Source organism: Bos indicus x Bos taurus, chromosome 29 (assembly GCF_003369695.1).
Source record: "Bos indicus x Bos taurus breed Angus x Brahman F1 hybrid chromosome 29, Bos_hybrid_MaternalHap_v2.0, whole genome shotgun sequence".
Classification (NCBI taxonomy): domain Eukaryota; kingdom Metazoa; phylum Chordata; class Mammalia; order Artiodactyla; family Bovidae; genus Bos; species Bos indicus x Bos taurus.
This window is the reverse complement of record NC_040104.1, coordinates 5,433,840-5,455,200: the sequence shown is the minus strand read 5'-3', so window position 1 is coordinate 5,455,200 and position 21,361 is coordinate 5,433,840. Positions and strand designations below refer to the sequence as shown.

Genomic DNA, 21,361 nt, shown 5'->3' with positions numbered 1-21,361 from the left:
TGAAGACAGCAGTTCCCCACCAATGCACAATAATACTCCAGCCACCCCGTGAGGATAAAAGGATAGCTAGAGATGGCGTCACTAATCCTGCCAGTGGAGTCAAAGTCGCTCAGTCGTGTTCAACTCTTTGTGACCCCACAGACTGTAGCCCGTCAGGCTCCTCTGTCCATGGGATGCTCTGGGCAAAAACATTGGAGTGGGTAGCCGTTCCCTTCTCCAGGGGATCTTCCCGACCCAGGGATGGAACCAGGTTACTAGTTGCAATAACTTCTCAAAAGGAGGCTGGAAAATGGTTACCAAAGACAGCTATCATATCTTAATCTGCAATGTGTGAATGTTAGTTTACAAGGAAAGAAGTCTTTGGAGATATGATTAAATCAGATTTTTGAGATGAAAGAGATTATCCAGGTGGGCCGTAAATGTCATCACAAATGATCTTAAAAGAGCAGAGCAGAGGGAGATTTGACACCACATACACTTTGAGCAGAAGACCACAAGAGTGGAGAGGCAGCCACAAGCAAAGGAACGCACGGACCCAGACCCTGGGGAGGCCAAGAACAAGACTCGGAGAGCTTCTGGAGGGAGCCCCGCCCAGCCCCTGCCTCCGGCCCACCGCAGCTGCGAAAGAAGACGAGTCTGCCGTTACAGGCCACCACCTCTGTGGTATTTTACAGCACACACAGGAAAGCAATACGGAGACCGTGAAAAAGTAAACCAAAGCATAAATACATTCCAGTTAGACTCCAGAAATGCATAAAATTCCAACACATTACAGGAGATGTTAAGCACCTTTAAACAGTTGTTAAAATACATTTTTAAGGTCATTTCCCCCTTCAACTGCAGGTATCAACACGGCTACAGACAGCTGTATGGATTGTGAGGATACAACTGGTGTCTCAACTAAACATCGAATTACTCATGCACTGTGCTTAAGCACAGTTAACCAAGACCTTCCTTAGAAGCATCGTACTGAACATTATATATTCATATATGTTTACAACAAAAGATGAGAATTAAAACTGTTAAATTTTTCACTTAGCAGACCATTGTAAACAGCAAAAGAGCCACCACTGGTAGGTCTACAATCAGATGTTTACAACACTTACACTTATTCGGCCACTGATCGACAACTGAGCATGTAAAACTCCTCACTACAGAAAATACTGCTTCAAAGCACCTTATTTACGTACACCGTACGTACACCAGTTATGTATCACAACAAAGGATTCTACGCAAGAAAGATTTGTGTCTCCAACTGTCTCAGCAGCTATCTCTAAAATAAAGGTTTTAGCTGATGTGGTTGCCGAGGGAAATTCTGCCCCCAATCTCCTTCCCTATTTCTCCACATTCACTCCACGTGCTCACCTAGGAGTGCCCATAAACAAAATCAAGGACGCTTCCTTTGTTACCCTCCTCTCTGGGACCCAAAGAGCATTTCACTCTTCTATCAACAGATGACACCTAGTGGCAAGACCCTGTAAGTACAGTCCACAGTTCCCGAGAAGCTCTGACGGAAGTAGAACAAAGAATCATCGATTCTTATGGGCAAAGACAAGGGGGAGAAGAATACAAAACGTGAATCCTGGTCTGAGTCCGAGTCTTGGGCCGAGACTGAGTCTGCCGGGTGGCAGACTGGGCAGAGGGCAGCGCACACCCTGGGGTGGGCTGTGGCTCGGAGGGCGCAGAGCGCCCGGGGCCCACCCTGGCTCCATTCATTACTCTCCAGCAACATGACCACGGACAAGTCACTCACCCTCGCTAATGTCTCATTAGGAAAAGGAAGAGAAGCCCGGCACAAGGATTAGATGAGCAGAAACCGCTACTACAATAAAGGTCTCCAAGTGCCCCCTCTTTGCGTGTAACTACGGAAGAAACAAAGAAGACCGCACTCTGGTGTGTCACTCACACAACTTCCAAGAGTCAAACAGAAAGTCCCCGTTCCTCGTCCTACCGTAATCCCCGCAAGAAAAAGAAACACCACACCAGCTCATCCACTAGAAAAAGTACGGAGTTTCAAGAAAATGAAAAGGAGCAAGGCGCTCATTTATGACAGAGTTGAGATCAGCTCTGCTTTTCCTACTGCTCCTGAAGAGAAGGAGGGTGACTTCCGGCACCAATGTATAATTAAACATCACTGAATACATCTCACATGTTAACTTAACAGTCAGAGGAGCTCTAGATTTTGATACAACAGAATAAATATACTTTGTTGTGTATCTGATAAAACATCATCTTTCTTACCATAACTCCATTTCTTAAAACAACAATAGTTCCTCCATTCACTTGCTCTTGTTTAGTCACTAAGTTGTGTCCAACTCTTTGTGACCCCACGGACTGCAGCCCACCAGGTCCTCTGTCCATGGGATTTCCTAGGCAAGAATACTGGAGTGGGTTGCCATTTTCTTCTCCAGGGGATCTTCCCAACCCAGGGATCGAACCCTTGTCTCCTATGTTGGCAGGTAGATTCTTCACCACTGAGCCACCAGGGAAGCCCTCCCTTTCACCTGCTACTGCTGCTAAGTCACTTCAGTCGTGTCCGACTCTGTGCGACCCCATAGACGGCAGCCCACCAGGCTCCCCCGTCCCTGGGATTCTCCAGGCAAGAACACTGGAGTGGGTTGCCATTTCCTTCTCCAATGCGTGAAAGTGAAAAGTGAAAGCGAAGTCGCTCAGTCGTGTCTGACCCTCAGCGATTCCATGGACTGCAGCCCACCAGGCTCCCCCATCCATGGGATTTTCCAGGCAGGAGTACTGGAGTGGAGTGCCATTGCCTAGTGCTTCCTAAATTAACTTTATCATGTAACTGTCATGCCCCGTAAAGGAGGCACTTCATTTCCCCCCCGTTATACAGATGAAAGACTAGAGAATATGCTCAACTCTACTCACAGAAAGTATCCCACTAGTGGAAGAGCATGTGACCAGAGGGAGAGACCACTTAAAAGAAGTAAATGCAACGAAGAGTAGCAACAGACGGGGAGAGAGGAAAGGCTTCATGTTTCAAACACAAGCTGGGCAAGACGTAGTGACAAACCAGATGCAGGTGCTGAGGGATAGAAAGGACTCACGTCAGAGGCCTCCAGTTGGGACACAAGTTTCAGCTGGGGACACTGCAAGGTGGCCATTAACTGCATTAGGGACTGGAGAAGGAACACATTTGCAGGAAAGATGAGAAAGTCTGGATTTGCTAAATTTGAGGAAGGGGCAGTACCCAGTGTTCTAAGATGTTGAAACTCAGGAGAGAAGTGACTGTGAATAGAGCAATAAATGGCACCCCACTCCAGTTTTCTGGCCTGAAGGAATCCCATGGACACAGAAGCCTGGCAGGCCACAGTCTCTGGGGCCGCGGAGAGCTGGATGCGACTGGGCGGCAGCAGCGCGACAGGAGCCTGCAGCTCAGCGAGCAAGTCAGCACTGTCTAAGCCACAGACTTGCCACTTCTTGACAAAGTAATACGCTACCAATGCATGATACCAAAAAGACGACTTTCTGAGCTTTATCACGGTCACTGAAATAAAAACGGAGTGAAGAGAAAAGAAAAGAAGCCAGAAACACACACTGGCATCTTGAGAGCCAGACAGGCCTTGCACAGGAGCACCCCACCTCATAGTGTTTGGGGATATGTGCTGCTCAGCGCCTACCAGTGCCCAACACATGGCTGAGCAAGCGTCCGCTCAGACACAAACGGAGAGCTGAGCGCCACAGGGGCCACCTGGCTGCTTGCACTATGATCCAGCAACTGTGCTAATAACTTCATATACGTCGTATCGTTTATCCCTATCACAGTACCTTAAATATACAAGGTTTTTAATATTCATAAACATACAATAGCAAATTACACAATTTGTAACATAAAACATTAAAAAATACAATAATTTATACGACTATTATCACCCTCATTTCACAAATAAGAGGAAGCCTTAAGAGAATGAGAAAAAACTAAAGGCCACGTTGAAAGACTACATATACACTCTTGACCATACAAGAAAGCAATATAAGCCTGACTCAAACGAAATTTTAAACATATTTTGCCTCATAGGTGAAAAGCAAGACCCTAAAACAAAACAGACATTGCTCCTGGTTTCACAGAGCTCAGGGTGCAGTGTGAGATGAGACAAGCGTGAAACCTAAGTTCTGGTAAGAGCTATAAACGAGACAAGTAGGCTACAGGAGGGACTAACGTGGGACAGAGTTCCCACTGGATGATCACGAAGAAGAAACCAAAAGGCGTGAATAGAGACCCAGTCACCTTTCTGGATCAAAAACACTCCGGCATCTATCTACACCCACCAAATGAATACTTTCTGAGGCAACTGGCTTGGTCTAAATCCTCCACTGAATGAGGTGTCTTTTTGTCTCTTTTGAGGGGAAGGGAGAAGCGGGTTTGTACTGGCTCACTGGCTGAAGGATCAGCCCCCTTTACTCTTCAGCAGGTGGGTGGAGGGAGGGGGTTCCATCTTCCTAACAGTAAGTTGGTTTTCTTGCCAAAAATACATATCCCTTCACAACATGCAACATAAGGGCTTTTCTTGAAAATACTCTTCAGAGGTTAAACTGTATCAGATATTTCAACCTTGTTAAAAATGAGACAGACAAAATGACTCATTCTGCAGACTGAGAATCAACTCAATCCAGGATTTATCAACAAACTCCTGGGAGCCACCAGGCACTGTTCGTGGTGCTGGAATACCGTCTGCATCCAGGAAACACTAGAGGGCACACGAGAGTTTCAGCTTTCGGGAAACCGCACAAGACAACTACGGAGCCGGTGGGGGGGGGGGGGGGTGGTGGGGGGGGGGACCTTTGCAAAACCAAAGGGAAGCCTGAGAAAGCCAGGAATCTGATGAGCAGAGCAGGAGTGCAGAACAGCAGAACGACCTTCACCTGAAGGGCTCTTCTGCCTTAGACCTGAGAGGCAATCCTAGCGTCACAAGAGATCTACAGACCTGGTGCTCCTATACAGACGCCCAGGTCAGCTGTTTGTTTCATCCTAACACACATACCGAGGGTTCCCCAGATTGGCAACACTATGAGCTAGGTGAGACAGGTACTGTCACCACACGTGAGATGGCTGAACCTCAGAATGAAGCTGCCTTCCTGAAGTCAAGCTGCCTTAAACAGATAGCCTGGGTCTAGAACTCGAGAGTCCTGCTGAAGTCTGGGAGGACTACCTCAAGACTGGAGTCACGTGCATCACCCACAGAGGTCTCTCACTTGCTTTTTCCTTTGTGTGCTCTCCTAATACAGAGAATAGGACATCCTGCAGAAATGCAACTGACAAACAGGAGCCACAGAGAGGTGTGAGCCAGACAGACCTGAGGAATCAAACTTCTGGGATCCCCGTCTCCAAAATCTAAAACCCGACTGACTGTAAGCTGTGCGTCTGTCCTCGCTTAGCCATGTCTGACTCTTTGCAACCCCATGGACTGTGGCTCACCAGGCTCCTCATGGGATTTTCCTGGCAAGAATACTGCAACGGGTTGCCACTTCCTTGTCTAGATCTTCCTGACCCAGGAATTGAACCTGCATCTCCTGCATTGCAGGAGGATTCTTTACCACTGGGTCACCAGGGAAGCCTGATTGTAAGCTGTACCATCAACTTAATATTTCAAAACAAGGAGGCGAGACTATGTGAAATACACAGGTGAACTATGTAAACCAACTGGAGAGATGGCAAAGTGATTAGGTTAGCTCTTAGAAGTGAGAAAATGGGTGTGACTAAGTGTAAAAGAGTATACTTTAGAACTGCAAGTGATGTCAGAGGTTAACGTTTAGCTGTTTTACAGATGAAGAAACTAAGGCTTGGCCCCATCAATGCTTTAAACAAATAAGGAGGGGCAGACTGGAACACGGGTATCGATTCTTACTCCAGTGGCCCTTCATCCAGCCCCGGAACTGTCTGTATAGCTATACTATGAAATTATGCACATCCTCAGAGAAGACCGTGCAGTGCTCGCGTCTGCGTCTGTCTCACGAAGACGCTGCCAGCCCCCAATCTGGCTGGCACGGGAGACAGAAGCAGTGAGCGACCAAAGTGCTCCAGCGGTCCCAGGAGCCCTTCAACCCAATGGGAGGAAAATCATGAAGCAAAACATAATTCAGAGCATCAATGACTATGGAAATCAGTGACTTTTTTTCCCATTCTGTGAGAATATTTTAGAATTAATGCAAACAGTTCTGATTCCATCACCAACTATATAAAGACAATATATCCACTGCCTCTGAGCAACATGGGGATCAAAAGAAAAGTGTTTTTATTTTTAAACTAGACATTAATGTGGGTTTAGAAAAACAAAATAATGAGTCTTTCCTGCACAGATGGATTCTCTCTATTCCACACCTTTAAAATAGTAAAGTCCTGTAAAGCAAGTTAAATAAGATGTGCGTGACTAAAATTTGAGGACGTGTCTGTTGAATAAAACAAGATACATTTGTAAGTGAAAAGTTACTCAGACTTTCTGTAATCTGATTTGGACAAAGACAAACTCTAGTCACATTAGTAGAAAAATACAGAGTTAAGATATTGGTTAAACATGACCATTTTCTCCCAACCAACACTTCTAATCTTCTGGGAAACACCAAATTATGGGGAAGGGGCTTATAGTAAGAACTAAAGTAAAACCAGATTTGTAAAGGGTTTTTTGGGGGGAGGGGGAGGGGGGACGGAATGTAGAGTTGATAGAATTTAAAGAAAGTTGTGAAACTTGCCTAAGCCCAGTGGAACTCCTGACTTGTTCACTAGGACCCTTCCTTCTACAGCTTGTTCCGTGGATCTCCGTCATGACACCACAGGGTTCAATTCACATTTCATACTTAAGAGCTTCAGAGTATGTTTTTTAAGATTTCAAAGTTGACAGTCTATCCAAGAAAAAAGTTACTTTTCAAATCACTGTGTTTTAATGGTTAGAACTCCTAATACTTGCAATTTAAAGTGCACTGGCTAGTTTTACACAGTAGTAAACTTAAGTGTGTGCTTTTAATTGCAATTAAAACCATTTCCTACACCAAGACACATCAGCAAATACATTTTCCCTCCAAATAAAAAGTAACTAAAAATCAGGCCGAAAAACTGAGTTACATCTTTACACATGAAACTTCTACTGCACAGAGCTCCACCTGAGACCCAGCTATCCACGCTCTATTATTTCCTCAGTGTATCTGTGGAACTAAGATACACACTGGAACAAAGACACACGGTCCCCATCTTTAACAACGTGTGGAAAACTTAGCAATTAGAGTGTTCCAGGGCTGACAGAGACCTGTAACTCCTGCCCACCAAAGACGGATTTTATGAGAGGAGAGAAAGTAAAGCTCATCCATGGCAGGCAGCACAGGATAACGGAATCGACAGCATTTGTCTGAACAGATTTGCTTTCCTAAGCCGTGTGAAGGGCATCCCTGTGGACAGGGAGCTGCTACCACGCTACACACACAAATGACTCTGCAACACAATCAGGCCACATGCTCATGTCCTACAAGGCCACAAACTGATACTCAAACTAAGAGAAACCAGATTCAATCCCAGATATGTAGGACCCAAGGGAAAACTTGTAAACCAGCATGCCCCACCCACAAAACTCAAAGCTCAAAGACACAACCTGCAGCCACTTCCTTTACAGGCATATTCCACCAGACCCCCAAGCTGCCCACTGCTACTTGCTTCCGGTGTGGAGAGTTAGAACAGAAGCACTTCAGCGTGCACAAGACGACAAATGAAAACACAGGCAGGACAGCACTTGGAAATGACTTTGAGTTTAGTTTCAAAGTTTATGGGTAAAAAATTAAGCCCTACTCTCTTCTCCGCTTGAAGGGTAAATATCCCCATTACTCCTTTCGCTCTCAAACTAAGTGGTTTTGTTGACAAAAACAATGTTGTAATAATAGAATGCACGTATTTTGAAGAACTACATATAAATCACCAAGCTCTATTAATAAGTTAGTATTTTTCATCAACTGTCTATTGAGCACCTGCTCTGAGCAGAGAAGATAATAAGCTACCAAAAAGACGAGGGGATGGGCAGGTAAATAACCAAATTCAATGTAACAACTGCTCAGGGAACACACAGGTGTGCCTTCTAACCTGAGGGCTCAGTCTCTGCACGTGTGTAAGAGCTCTGTGCGGTGTGGAAGAGTTACCCAGAAGGTCACACTCTCATGAGGCCCTTCTGAAGAGTGTCATTCCAGGGTCAGGAATGCAAGAGTGCTGGGCAAGACATCAAAAGATGGCAGAAGGGGAAACTGCTGGGGCCGGAGCTTAGACATTTGAAGAGAATGCTGAGTGATTAGAAACTGGAAAAGGGGCCTGAGTTCCCACACGGGCTGGGATCAGAGCGTTTGTGGACTTTAATCCTGGAATCTAGGGAGCCCCACAGTGACAGGACCACACCTGTGGTGAAGGCCCTAAACATTTGGCTACAAAGTAAATTTGTGTCTATACTAAGTAACTCTTCGATTTCCCCCATAGGTATAAATTATCTGTGATGATTTCAGGCAAAACTGATATTCCCTTCCTTCTTCAAAATGCTTCAGTTCAGTTCAGTTGCTCAGTCCTGTCGGACTCTTTGCGACCCCATGAATCGCAGCACACCAGGCCTCCCTGTCCATCACCAACTCCCGGAGTTCACTCAAACTCACGTCCATCGAGTCCGTGATGCCATCCAGCCATTTCATCCTCTGTCGTCCCCTTCTCCTGCCCACAATCCCTCCCAGCATCATCAGGGTCTTTTCCAATGAGTCAACTCTTCGCATGAGGTGGCCAAAGTACTGGAGTTTCAGCTTTAGCATCAGTCCTTCCAATGAATACCCAGGACTGAATTTCTTTAGGATGGACTGGTTGGATCTCCTTGCAGTCCAAGGACTCTTAAGAGTCTTCTCCAACACCACAGTTCAAAAGCATCCATTCTTCGGTGCTCAGCTTTCTTCACAGTCCAACTCTCACATCCATACAACACCAGTGGAAAACCATAGCCTTGACTAGACGGACCTTTGTTGGTAAAGTAATGTCTCTGCTTTTTAATATGCTATCTAGGTTGGTCATAACTTTCCTTCCAAGGAGTAAACGTCTTTTAATTTCATGGCTGCAATCACCATTTGCAGTGATTTTGGAGCCCCAAAAAATAAAGTCAATGCTTATACTTGGACAATTAATCCCCAAAAGTTATAGGCGTGTTCTTACTATTAAAGACCAAAAGGGGAAGGAAAAAAAAGCTTCAGCTGGCAACTGTTTCCACTAATGATCTTATTAAGCCATGCTCCACTGTAGTTTATATCAAAACGCTTTACACCTGAAAAAGATCCTGATGAAAAGTAGCACAATCACAACCAATCAATTCCTCTGCGTCCTACTCTAAATAAAGATCCCCACCACCCCCCTTCCCCCCCGCCGCCGGAGAGAATTTCGTTTGGTAAGTTCTGAAAAACTTAATTTCAAAAAACACACGTTCGCCTCCTCAGTATTCTTAAAAAAGTTTCCCCTACTCAATGGGTCGGAAGCCAGAGCTCCAAAACCGGGTCAACGGAACCCAAACCGACAAAGAGTGACTTTCTCTGGGTCCCAAGTGCTTTTCTATACCGTTCCAGCAAGTCAGGTCCAGTTGTCACCTTCTTCACGTTTCCCCCACTCTCACAGTTGGGGGTGACGCGGATCATCATCTCCGGGGATGCAGGGGACCGTGTCACTCTGGGAGGACCAGCGCGTGTCCTCGGGACCCGAGACGCCGACAGACCGAGGGGGACCGGGCCGAAGCGCAGGGGGCGGGGGGAGCCAGGGGCCAGGGAGGCCAGCCCGGGCCAAGGTGCCGGGGCCGCCGTCAGAAGGCACGGAGCGGGGCGGAGGACGGGCCCGGGAGGAGACCAGGAATGAGGCTCGAGCCCAAACAAAAACAACCCAAAGTTGAGCGCGGCGGAGACAGCAGATTGGGCGAGACCGTTCACGGCTGCCCATTGGAGAAGAGGGAAAACAGAGTCCCCCAATCGCGAGCGGCGGGGCTGCTCCCCTCGTGCGGCCGCGGGCCGGCCCGGCGCTGCCCGGCGGCCGCTACCGCTCCCTTCCGGCCGCGGCGCCCACTGCAGGGCCCGCGCCCCCCGCTCGCCGCCGCCGCCGCGCCCCTCCCCCCACCGCCCCCGCGGCCCCGGCTCCGGCCCCCCCACCCCGGCCCGGCCCGGCGCCCCCCGCGCTCCTGCCGGCCCGCCCCCAGCCCGCCGCCCGCGGCCGGTGCCCCGCCGCCCCCCGCACGCCCGCGCCGGCGTCCGCCCCCTTGCTCACCGGGCGCTACCCGTTCCTCCTCGGGGCGCGTCGAGGCCCCGCCGCCCCGCCGCTGCGCCGCTGGGGGGGGCCCCCGCTCTGCCCGGCGACACTTTCTCGTCCCCCAAGAAAATTAATCACCAAAAAAAATTCCACAGAAAAATGGGAAGAGTAAAATCCAAGATGGCGGCCCCCGCCGCAGCACCGCCCGCTCCATCCGCTGTCGGGAAATGAGTCCCAGCCGCGGCCGGAGCCCCCCGCCCCCACCGCGCCGCGCCCCCCGCGCCCCCGCGCCGCGGGCCTCACCTCGCCTCGCGCGCGGCCTCAGGGAATCCCGGAGGCAGCCGCTGGCCTGGCGACTCCGCGCCCCGGGTCCTGGCGCCGCGCGTGCCGTCTCCGGTGCCCGGGCGCCCTCACCTCATAGCCCCGGAGCCTCGCCGTCCGCGCCGCAGACGCGTCGCCGCCCCCGGTGAGCCGCTCGGACGCCGCCCGGGAACGGTGGAAGGACACGAAAAGGAGTACCCTCGGCCGGGCGGAGGGACACCACTTCAGCTCGCGATTCTTCGGCCGCCTCTGTTGCTTTTACGGGACTGGGGGTTGGGTGGGGGTGGGGGAGGCGGAGAAACCCGAGAAAGAAATGAGTTCCCCCGCCGGCTGCTTCCCGCGGCGGAGGAACAAAAAAGCGAATTTCGAGAGGACGGGGCCAGTCGTCGCTTCGCTTCGCTCGCAGCGGAGGGATTCGTATTGAGCGGTCGGAAAGGATCCCTCCGCCTCTCGCTGCCCTTTAAATCGCGGCTGGAGGCGGTGTCGCCGCGCGCCCCTCGGGCGCTACCTGGGCCTTAGGTCTCTACTTGCGCTCGGGGTCTCTCGAGGCTGCCTTCCAATCCTCAGTCCCTGGCGTAGCAGCACCCACCGGGGACCGCTTCTGAGTCAGGACGGGGGTCAGCCGTGGGGGACGGGCAGGCTTCTCGCCCTCTGCGCCTCCCGGGTGCGCCGAGACTGGGTGGCCCCCGTGGAGGCGAGCCTCTTTGTTGTGGGAGTGGGTGTCGTTGGGAGCAGATAACACCCTTCAAGACCGTGTGGGCAGCCCGAGTTCCACCGCCTGGTGTGGGAGGGAGCGGGACGTGAGCCTGCATCATCCCGGCCACTAGCTTCCTAACGTCAGCCGGCCATTTCTTGAGCACCTACTGTGCGTCGGGTTTTCGGAGAAACGGGTTTTGCCGATTCACTCCCTCGTTGGGCAGTGCCGGTACCCAAGGATGGGGGCCCCCTCCTGGGTCTCAGGCTAGTCGGGAAGTTGTTGAGAGGCTCCCACGGGCCGGGCGCGCTGCCTCGCCCTCTGGTTCTGCCTGCGGGGTTGATGATAATGGCTGCAAAATAACAATCCTGAGAGAAACATCCTTTTCTGGATACCAGGCACCATTCTCAAGCTTTGGTGCCCTGTCTGGTTTACAACGACTCCCAGGAGGTGGGGACCGTTTTTTCCCACTTTATACGTAGGGAGACTGAGGCATCGAGAGGTGAGGCGACCTCCACAGTCAGGGCTTGAAGCAGAGCCCTTATCCTGATAAAAAGCGCAGAGGCCAAGAAGTTGAGGTTGCCACAAGCGGCAGATGGCACGGTATTGGTGCCTAAACGTCTCCGCCACCCGGAAGAGTGGATGTGGGTATGGAAGGAAAAGGGAGTGGTTGAGAAAGGTAAGCACGAGAAGTGCAGAAGCCCTGGGGCCGGAGTGGGGGAGGAGGTGGTAAAGAGCCCAGCTCGGTCCTACAGAGAGGAGGCAGGCTAGACAGGCGGGTCCTTCTATTCCAGGAAGAACCCCGGGCCTTCCTTGGTTTCCTGCCATTACCAGGGCCTGGCACAGAGTAGACATGCCAGAAAAGCGGCTTTCGTGGACCGTGTCGATGACCACAAGGTCTGTGGTCCACCAAACCACCACCACCAACACGACTGCTTACTTTATTTTCTCTCCCTTTTGACCTTGAGTGGCAGACGTAGCGCTTATTATCCCCTTTCACAGATGCGAAATTGAGGCACAGTGATTGGCTGAGGACAGGAATTAACAGAGGTGGAGGCGGGACTAGACCTTAAACACCAGCGCTCCTCCCACTGCCCTCACCTTGCCTCCTGGGGAAGCCCACTGGGCGGGGATGGGGCTGTGTGGGGTCTCCCCACCCCTCAGGTGAAGCCTATCGGCTCAGGACCCTGCACGTTCTGCTCTTTCACTCTGAGAGCCTTCGGGCGTCTCTGACATCAGAAGCTGCCTTGCCACGTTCCTCTCTGCTAGCACAACTAATGTTTCACTAGCTTCTGATTTATGGCTAAACTTTCCAATTATTTTCATAGTGCTTGGCTCCAAATCCTCAAATCGCACCCCACTGAGACTGCTGTTGCCACCCTATCTCCTCCCTGGAGGAAGAAGCCCAGGGGGCACCACAGTCCTGTGTGGGTTCCCCTGGGTCTCGGTGCCCAGGCCCCAAGTCCGGCCATGCCCAGGCAGCCCTTCACAGCCCCGAACATCTCTGTTTTCCCCACTCGAAGCTTTCCAGAGTCCATCCCGACAGCGCCCCCTGCGGCTGACACCCAAATCCGGACCCTGACAAGTCCCCAGACTCCCAAGACGCTGGCTCCATTCGCTTCCGGCCCAGCGCCAGCCCAAGTATTCCGGGCGGTGACTTGCAGGGAGCAGGGGAGGCAGATGGGTGACCCCAGACACAAGTCCCTCCGGCTCCCCACTTCTGAGCCTGTCTCCACCCCTCACCCCCTCCCCGTCCCCCCTGTGCTGCTGGCTGCTCTTCCAGCCTCCGCTGCGAGGCCCTCAGGGTGGGCCGGAGCTCTCTGAGCTGGCCAGAGGCCACAGCCCAGAGCAGCTTTGCTTGGGGGAGACTGGAAATTCGACTTCCCCACAGTGAGCGTGGCCAGCTGGAGGCTGCCTCCTGCCAGCTGGCAGAGGAGGGGGGTGGGGGACAGGAAGTAGTGTGGCCAGGCACCTGCCCAGCCCCCCACGTGACAGGAGCCACCGGCATTTACACCGTGAAGCCGCTGGATGCCCCGAGTGGAGGTGCTAAGCCACAGAGGCGGTGGGGCCCCACCAGCCCTGGACAGACGGAAAGATATTAACAACTCTAAAGAAAGACTGAGTTGGCGGAAGGAGCCTGGGCCAGCCCCGGAAGCCCAGGAGTGCCAGCCAAGCCCGCAGCTGACCTGGGCGCTGCACCCCTGCCACGGGATCTGTTCCAGTCCCCCCAGAAGGACCCAGGGGGCACTGCAGAGACCCACCTGGGTCCCACCAAACCTGCATCCCTCTCCCACGCCCCTTCTTCAAATACCAGGTTCACGCAGCCACTGGCTGGAAGGGATTTGCTTGCTGGGATCCTGTGCCCACAGGGAGGGCCCACAGGTCCTGCTGAGCCCAGAATACCAGTCTGGGTGGCAGGTGGCTTCTCAATGTAAAGCGATACCTTGGCTTTCAGACTCTGCTCTCCTGTCTTCCCTTTACCCCTGCCGACCCCACCCCTGCCCGGAAGGCAGGGCCGCTTTGATGGGAGCAGGTGCCAGAGTGGGTGGCGGGAAGAGGGTGGGGACATACCCAGGGTGAGTCCAATGATCCGTCTGGGTGACTGAGGGCTCCTCAGCCACCTGCCTGAGCATCGCAGCGCCCCGTGCATCGTGCTTGCCCCTCCACTGCCCAGTCCTGCTTTGGTAGAGAAGAAAAGGTCAAGTGACCTGCCCAAGGCCAAGTCAACAGCAGCAAGACTCCAAGGCAGCTGTGATTAGGGCCATGGCATGAGTCTGACCTGGGTTTGAATCTAAGTTCCACAACCTAGCAGCCATGTGATTTGGGCCCAATGAGGCAGCCTGTCTACACGCCTGTTCTCTCACCTGTGCAAAGGTGCCAGTCCTGATCCTGCCCAAGGAGTCCCCTCTATAGCTTCAAAACCACTTATGTACCAAAGATGCCCATCTTCCCATCCCCACCTGCACGTCTCTAAACTTCTGACACTGCCACTTAGGTGTTTCATAGGCATTTCACATAAAACGAGGTTAAAATTGAAAACACACATGCACGCCAAATTCCATTTCCCAGAAAGAGACCTTTCCCACTTGCTCAGGTCCAGTACCTAGCTTTTATTTTCTCTTAATGGCCTTTGTGTTCGGTTTGGTTGGTTTCCTCCTTAGCACATATCACCATCTATCATCCTGTGTGTGTGCGTTAGTCGCTCTGTCGTGTCTGGCTCTTTATGACCCCATGGATTGTAGCCTGTCTATGGAATTTCCCAGGCAAGAATACTGGAGTGGGTTGCCATTTCCTCCTCCAAAGGGATCTTCCTGACCCAGGGATCGGACCCAAGTTTCCCTTGCAGACAGGTTCCTTACCGTCTGAGCCAAGGAATCCCCCTGGCGTCCGTATCTTTCACTTACTCATTGCATCTACCGACTGCATCTTTCTTCCCAGCTGTGAGTTATTTAAAGATGGGGGGCTTTGCCTTTTTCACTGCTCTGTCCTCAACGTCTAGAACAGCGCCCGGGGCCCTGGTGCAGAGGCTTAATTCACGAAAGGTAATGCTAACCTTCCGGTGTTGCTACAGGGATAAAAGGATTTGTAAGCGAGTTTCTAACCACTCTCCTGTTTCCAAGGCTCAAGCGCCAGTCGAGGAAGTTTCTCCACCACCCACCCCTACACGTGCACAGACTTCCCTGCCTTTCAAGCTCAGGAGTGCCCTGGGTTTCGTGTCTGCCTAAGACAACCCATAGGGTCCCAGAAACAGCCCCGTGCTGAGGGCTGGTACTCCTTCCAGTTCTCACCAGCACCAGAAAGGAACCCAGACATAAAACAGCCACTCCTGTCCTCTCAGACACACCTGGGATGAACACAGAGGATCAGTGGCTGCTGAAAAACTGGTTTCCTTAAGGGCAGGGAAAGTGTCCTCTTATTATTAGTCAATAATTTCAAACTTACAAGGAGGTTTCAAGCATAGCACAAAAACTTCACTTTCCTAAACTGTAAGTTGCTCCCATGATGCTCCAAGATGTCTGAGCAGAGTTGGGTGTGTTTTCCAGCTAGAGGGCCCCCACAAAACCAGGTGATAACGATTGAGACATTTCCACAGGTGGGTGGATGCTGTTTCGTCACCACACCGGACTCAAGTTTTCCCAGTGACCCTAGTAATGTCCTTTATAGCAAGGGAGCTTGCCCAGAGCCCCCAGTTGCCTTGGTGGTGCTGCTTCAGCTTCCTCCACGTGGAGCAGCTCCTCGCCCTTCCCTCTAATTGCGTGGTTTGGGCAATCATGAAGGCTAGATTACTGTGTAGTCTGTCCCTCAGTTTAGCTTTTTTCTGCCAGCTCTCCGTGATTAGATAAAGGTCAGGTACCTTGGGCGGGAACGTCAGAGTGAGGCTGTTTCTGTCACTGTATCCTTCCAGGTGGCAAGGCGTTTCAATTTGACCCGTAACTGATGATGCTCACTTGGGTCCCTTGATTAAGGGGTGTGTGCCGGGCTTCTCCACAGGAAAGTCACTTGTGGAGAGCCTGAAGATTCTTTGTAATAAGTACTCTGTAGAGATGAACTTTGGGAGGATATAAACATCTGATTCTCATCAAACTTTCAATGTATTAATATATATTGTATCAATATGGATTGATGGGCTCCTGTTTAGTTCAGTTCAGTTGCTCAGTCGTGTCTAACTCTTTGTGACCCCATGGACTGCAGCACGCCAGGCCTCCCTGTCCATCACCAACTCCCGGAGTTTACCCAAACTCATGTCCATTGAGTTGGTGATGCCATCCAACCCTCTCATCCTCCGTCGTCCCCTTCTCCTTTTGCCAGCCTCAGGGTCTTTTCAAATGAGTCAGCTCTTCCCGTCAGGTGGCCAAAGTATTGGAGCCTCAGCTTCAACATCAGTCCTTCCAATGAAAACCCAGGACTGATCTCCTTTAGGATGGACTGGTTGGATCTCCTTGCAGTCCAAGGGACTCTCAAGAGTCTTCTCCAACATATAGTTATAACCTAACAAGAATCTTCTCCAACACATAATTATAATCTATGTTCCCATTTCTTCCCCTGTCTCTCTTCTCTCTCCCTCCAAAGATATTTATGGCAGCTTTATTTATAAAAGCCCCGAACTGGAAACAATGCAAATGCTAACCAACAAAAGAATGGATAAAGTGTGGTCTAGCTACATGATAAAATACTAATCAGAAATAAAAATGAATGAGCCACAACAAGGATGAATTTCAAAACCATTATGTTGAGATAAAAGAAGCTAGAAACCAATTTGTAAATTGCTTAGTTTTAAACAAGTGATGTCCTAGAAGAGAAAGAAACTCATCTATGGGGATAGAAATCTGAAGCATAGTTTGCCTCCTGGCAGGTGGCAATACCTACTAGTCAATACTAGGTAGGGACACAGAGAACTTTCTGATGTCATGGAAACATCCTATATCCAAGGCTGGCTACCTGGGTATGTACAGTTTAAGTGTGATTTCTGTACAAATTACTGAAGGTCAGTTATACCCTCAAACAAGAGAGGAACAATCTGGGAAAAGAGTGAACTGAACTGGCCTACTGCTCAATGAAGACCTCTCCAGTTTTTCCAAGACTTGTAGTTGAGCAAACTTTGCAAAACAGCTGTTCCTTGGCTCTTCCACAACCGTTGCTTCTAGGAATGACCCAGGTTCAAAGTGCACAACCCAGGTTCCAGGTGCAGTGAGGAACCTGAAGATTCTTGCTCTGCCATCTGCCCCGTTAGAGCTGGCTCTTGCTGAATGATGCTTAAAGGGGTGGGGTGTGGGCCTTCTCTTTGTTCCACCACCAGGTGAGTTTCCAGGCTGCCGGCCCTCGGGCCATCCCCAGATGCTGTCAGACCTGCCCAGAACTGGGAACCTCCAGCCAGTTTTAAGTCAACCCTGGTCTTCTCTGGCCAGGACATATGAGCTGCACAGAGAGTCAGTTCTCTGCTCCATCACAACACTGGAGATTCCCTTGTCATATCCCATATGTCCACTTTGGGCTGTTGGCTTGTCCCCTGGTGAATCCCTGGGGGTGGTGTTTCCTGGCTCAAAAGTAGAGTTGATTTCCAGCCTGGGTGGTCAGGCAGACAAGGTGACTGGGTCCCTGGCCCTGGCATTCGGTGTGGAGACCCTGGCTTCAGAGTTGGGGGCCCCAACGTGTTCAAGAAGGCCTTAGGATGGCGGAGGAAACACTCACCAAGGGGGAAATGAAGGGCTTCAACTGTCTCTCTCTGTGGGGTCGTTCCTGCTGTTTAATCAAAGAGTAGAAACATGACAATCTACCCCCACACCTCTGTGAGCAACATAAAGCGTGGGCCACAAAGACTCAGAGTCTTCATTTCCTTTGTCCCTACTGTCCACAGACACACATCCGCACGCAGGACCCCAGGCCTTGCCCCTGCATGCCCAGGCCTCGGGGGGGACCTTCAGGAGACTGGACATTCTGGCAACCTTGGGCTATGGTGGAGCCCAGTTTGGGACAGCGAGTTTCAGAGACTGGTAAGAATTTGCTGGAAAGATGGAAATTTCCAGGAGAAGGCCCAGTGGACCTATAGATGCTGCCAAGACTGGAGACGGCAAAGGAGCCCCCCACTCGCAGGAGCGGGACAGGCACGGTCCCTCCCACGCATGGGAGGCCACGCCCCCACGATCCAAGCCTCCTGCACCCTGCATCTGGCCTCTGGAGGGAGACCTGGATACGGGGATCTCCCTCTAGCCTGACCCCAGCTCAAGCTCTTCACAGGGTGTGTCTCTTTACAAAGGGCTTTAAATCAAGCAGAGAAGAGTCATTCAACCTGGAAAGGGCTCGGCCCGGAGGCAGGGGACCATCTTCCCATTTGTGTAAGTTTCCTGTGGCTAAGACAACAGAAAATTATTCTCTCCCAGTTTGGAGGTCAGAAGTCCCAAATCAAGGTGTGGGCAGGGCTGCGATCCCTTTGGGGGTTCCAGGAAGGATCCTTCCTGCCCCTTCCAACTCTGGAGGCTCCAGGCGTCCCTGGGCTCGTGGTCTTGTCCCTCCAGCCTCTGCCCTCGTCTTCCTGTGGCCTCTCCTCTGTGTCAAATCCCCCTGTCCTTTCTCTTAAGATACTTTTTGCTGGATTTAGACCCATCCAGGTAATCCATTGGAAAGGGGGCGACAGAGGATGAGATGGTTGGATGGTATCACTAACTCAATGGACATGAGTTTGAGCAAGCTCCGGAAGATAGTGAAGGACAGGGAAGCCTGGCATGCTGCAATCCATGGGGTTTCAAGTAGTTGGACATAACTTAGCGGCTGAACAACAATGAAGTCAGCCCAGGTGGGGACCAAGCTCTGATCCTTCCTGGTTGTTCCAGAGTCTGCCTGGCTTTGCTTAACCGGTTCTAACTTGAGCAGGGAAGACGTTGTCCTGCACCTGCCCTCCCTGCCCAGGACGTGGGGCTCTCAGCTCATCACAGTCCTCGGTTCCTCCAGGCGTGAAGCAAGCCTAGCACCATTTTCTGGTTTCTCCATTCCCTTGCTGGGGGCAGGCGGCCAAACTAGAGTTTCTCCCTTTGGCAAATGGAATGGATTCTCACACCCAGCACAAGAGCAGCCCCAGCAGAGGGCCAGTGGTGGCGGAAGCAGGGGCCCCTCCCCTGAATCCCACGATGGGTACCCAAAGCTACGAGGCTGGCCCTAGCATCTGATCCAACATTCCTTGAGCATCCCTTCTACACACCAAAACCTGAGCCCTTGTCTATGGCCTTGTCTACAGTGGGAGACAAACCACGCAGAAGTCTGAACAGGGGAGGTTTATATGGAGTTTTTATACAAATCGAAGATGTCTGGCAACCCTGCGTCCAGCAACCCTCCTGGTGCCATTGCTCCAACAGCTTCTGCTCACTCTGTCCCTGTGTCACATTTTGGCATCTATGGCCGTACTTCAAAACTTCCGGTACATTTGTTAATGGTAATCTGTGATCAGTGGCCTTTGATATGACTATGGTCATCATTTCAGCATTGTTTAGCAATAAAGCATTTTTTAAAATCAAGGTATGTACAGTCTTTTAAAATAATGATGTTTCATACTTAGAAGAGTACAGAATCATGTAAATATAAATTTTACATGCACCAGGAAGGCAAAAACTCATGTGAGTTGCTTTGTTGTGGTACAGTAAGTCCCCTACACACGAGCCTTTAAGTTTCGAACTTTGAAAGATGCGCACATGCGTTCCATCCACGCCAGGCGTGCAGCTCCCCCTCTGTCTCCTGTCGCCGACCATCCTTCAGCTCTGCCATCTCCCGCCTCCTCTCCCTCCCCCAGTCAGTCAGTCTTCTGGCCTCTTCACTCGATGCCAGCCCCTGTATGCCAGCTGTTGTACTGTGCTACTGTGCTTTTCAAGGTGCTATACTGTAAGAATAGAAATGTTTTATTTTTAGTGTTTTTTATATATGAATTATTTGTGTATTATAAACTTATCACAGCACAGTACGATATGGACTTCCCTGGCGGCTCAGACAGTAAAGAATCTGTCTGCAATGCAGGACACCTGGGTTGGATCCCTGGGTCGGGAAGATCCTCTGGAGGAGGGTATGGCAACTCATTCCAGTAGTCTTGCCTGGAGAATACTATGGACGGAGGAGCCTGGTGGGCTACAGTCCAGGGGGTCGCAAAGAGTCGGACACGACTGAAGTGACTCAGAGCACACGCACACGTCCCAGAGATGATGCAGTTAAAGCCATGGGCACAGGGCGGTGACTGGGACACTGGCGGTTACACCATCCTGTCTGGGCGCTGAGGCCGCTGGCAGCAGTCACAGCTGGTGTCAGGTGAGGCAGGAGCCCCCGGCCCCCACCATGCCTCCTGACCCCTGCCTCTCCATTCCACCTGGGAACAGAGCTGCTTCCAACGATAGACTACAACTTAAGGGCAAGGGCGTTCCATCAAGCAAGGCACCAGTATTTGGTCCAGGTCTTCATTCAGCAAATGCTTGCTTGTTCAATTAAAATAATAAAGCCATTCATCCGTGTTCATAGCAGTATTATTCACAACAGCCAAAACGTGGAAACAACCCAAGTGTCCACGGATGGATGGATCAATGGGGAAAACGTGGTCCCTGCATGCAGTGGCGTGTTCTCCAGCCTTGGCAAGGAAGGGAATTCTTTTTTTAGAGCTAATATTTTATTATAACTCTAAAGGACCGTAAGCCTTAAAAATTGTGGATCACTATGTTGTACACCTGTAACTTACATAACATGGGACATGAAGTATACCTGTAACTTACATAACATGGGACATGAAGTATACCTGTAACTTACATAACATGGGACATGAAGTATACCTGTAACTTACATAATATGGGACATGAAGTACACCTGTAACTTACATAACATGGGACATGAAGTATACCTGTAACTTACATAATATGGGACATGAAGTATACCTGTAACTTACATAATATGGGACATGAAGTACACCTGTAACTTACATAACATGGGACATGAAGTACACCTGTAACTTACATAACATGGGACATGAAGTACACCTGTAACTTACATAACATGGGACATGAAGTATACCTTGATAAAAATAATTAAAAAGATGACAAGCGGAACACCGTCCTTTCAGATACAGTGGAGATTATCTGACCTTCCCAGAAAACACTCCCAGGTACCCGACTCGTGTTCAGTTGGAGTTAGGCACAGTACGAGGTCTACACTGAGCTCATGTAATCTCATCAGCAACTGGTGACTGCCGAAGAAAAAAGCTCCTTATAAGACCAGGTTTTGATTAATTCAACTGTGTATTGTATACCTTGTTGTTTAGTCGCCAAGCCCTGTCTGACTCTTCTGCGACCCCGTGGACCCCTGCCAGGGTCCTCTGCCCATGGTTTTCCCAGACAAGAATACTGGAGTGGGTTGCCACTTGCTTCTCCTACCAAAGGGAACTCTGACACTGGATACAATGTGGATGAAGCTTGAGTTATGCTAAGTAAAATAAGCCAGTCACCAAAGGACTAATACTGCGTGATTCCACTTACAAGAGGTACCTAGAGTAGTCAAAAGCCTAAGGACAGGAAGTATTAACAGGATGGTGGTTACCAGGGGTTGGAGGTGGGGGAGAGGGGAGTGAGTGTTTAGTGGGGACA

At 50.7% G+C, this 21,361-nt stretch overlaps 1 protein-coding gene across 1 annotated transcript in view; it reads right to left on the bottom strand.

The window, feature by feature from the left end:
* Positions 1–10,444, bottom strand: part of KMT5B (lysine methyltransferase 5B) — a 53,422-nt gene extending 42,978 nt beyond the window's left edge. Inside the window, 1 exon segment of the mRNA XM_027532380.1 lies at positions 10,262–10,444. The gene's annotated coding sequence lies outside the window, so the exon portion shown is untranslated.
* Between the last annotated feature and the right edge of the window lie 10,917 nt (positions 10,445–21,361).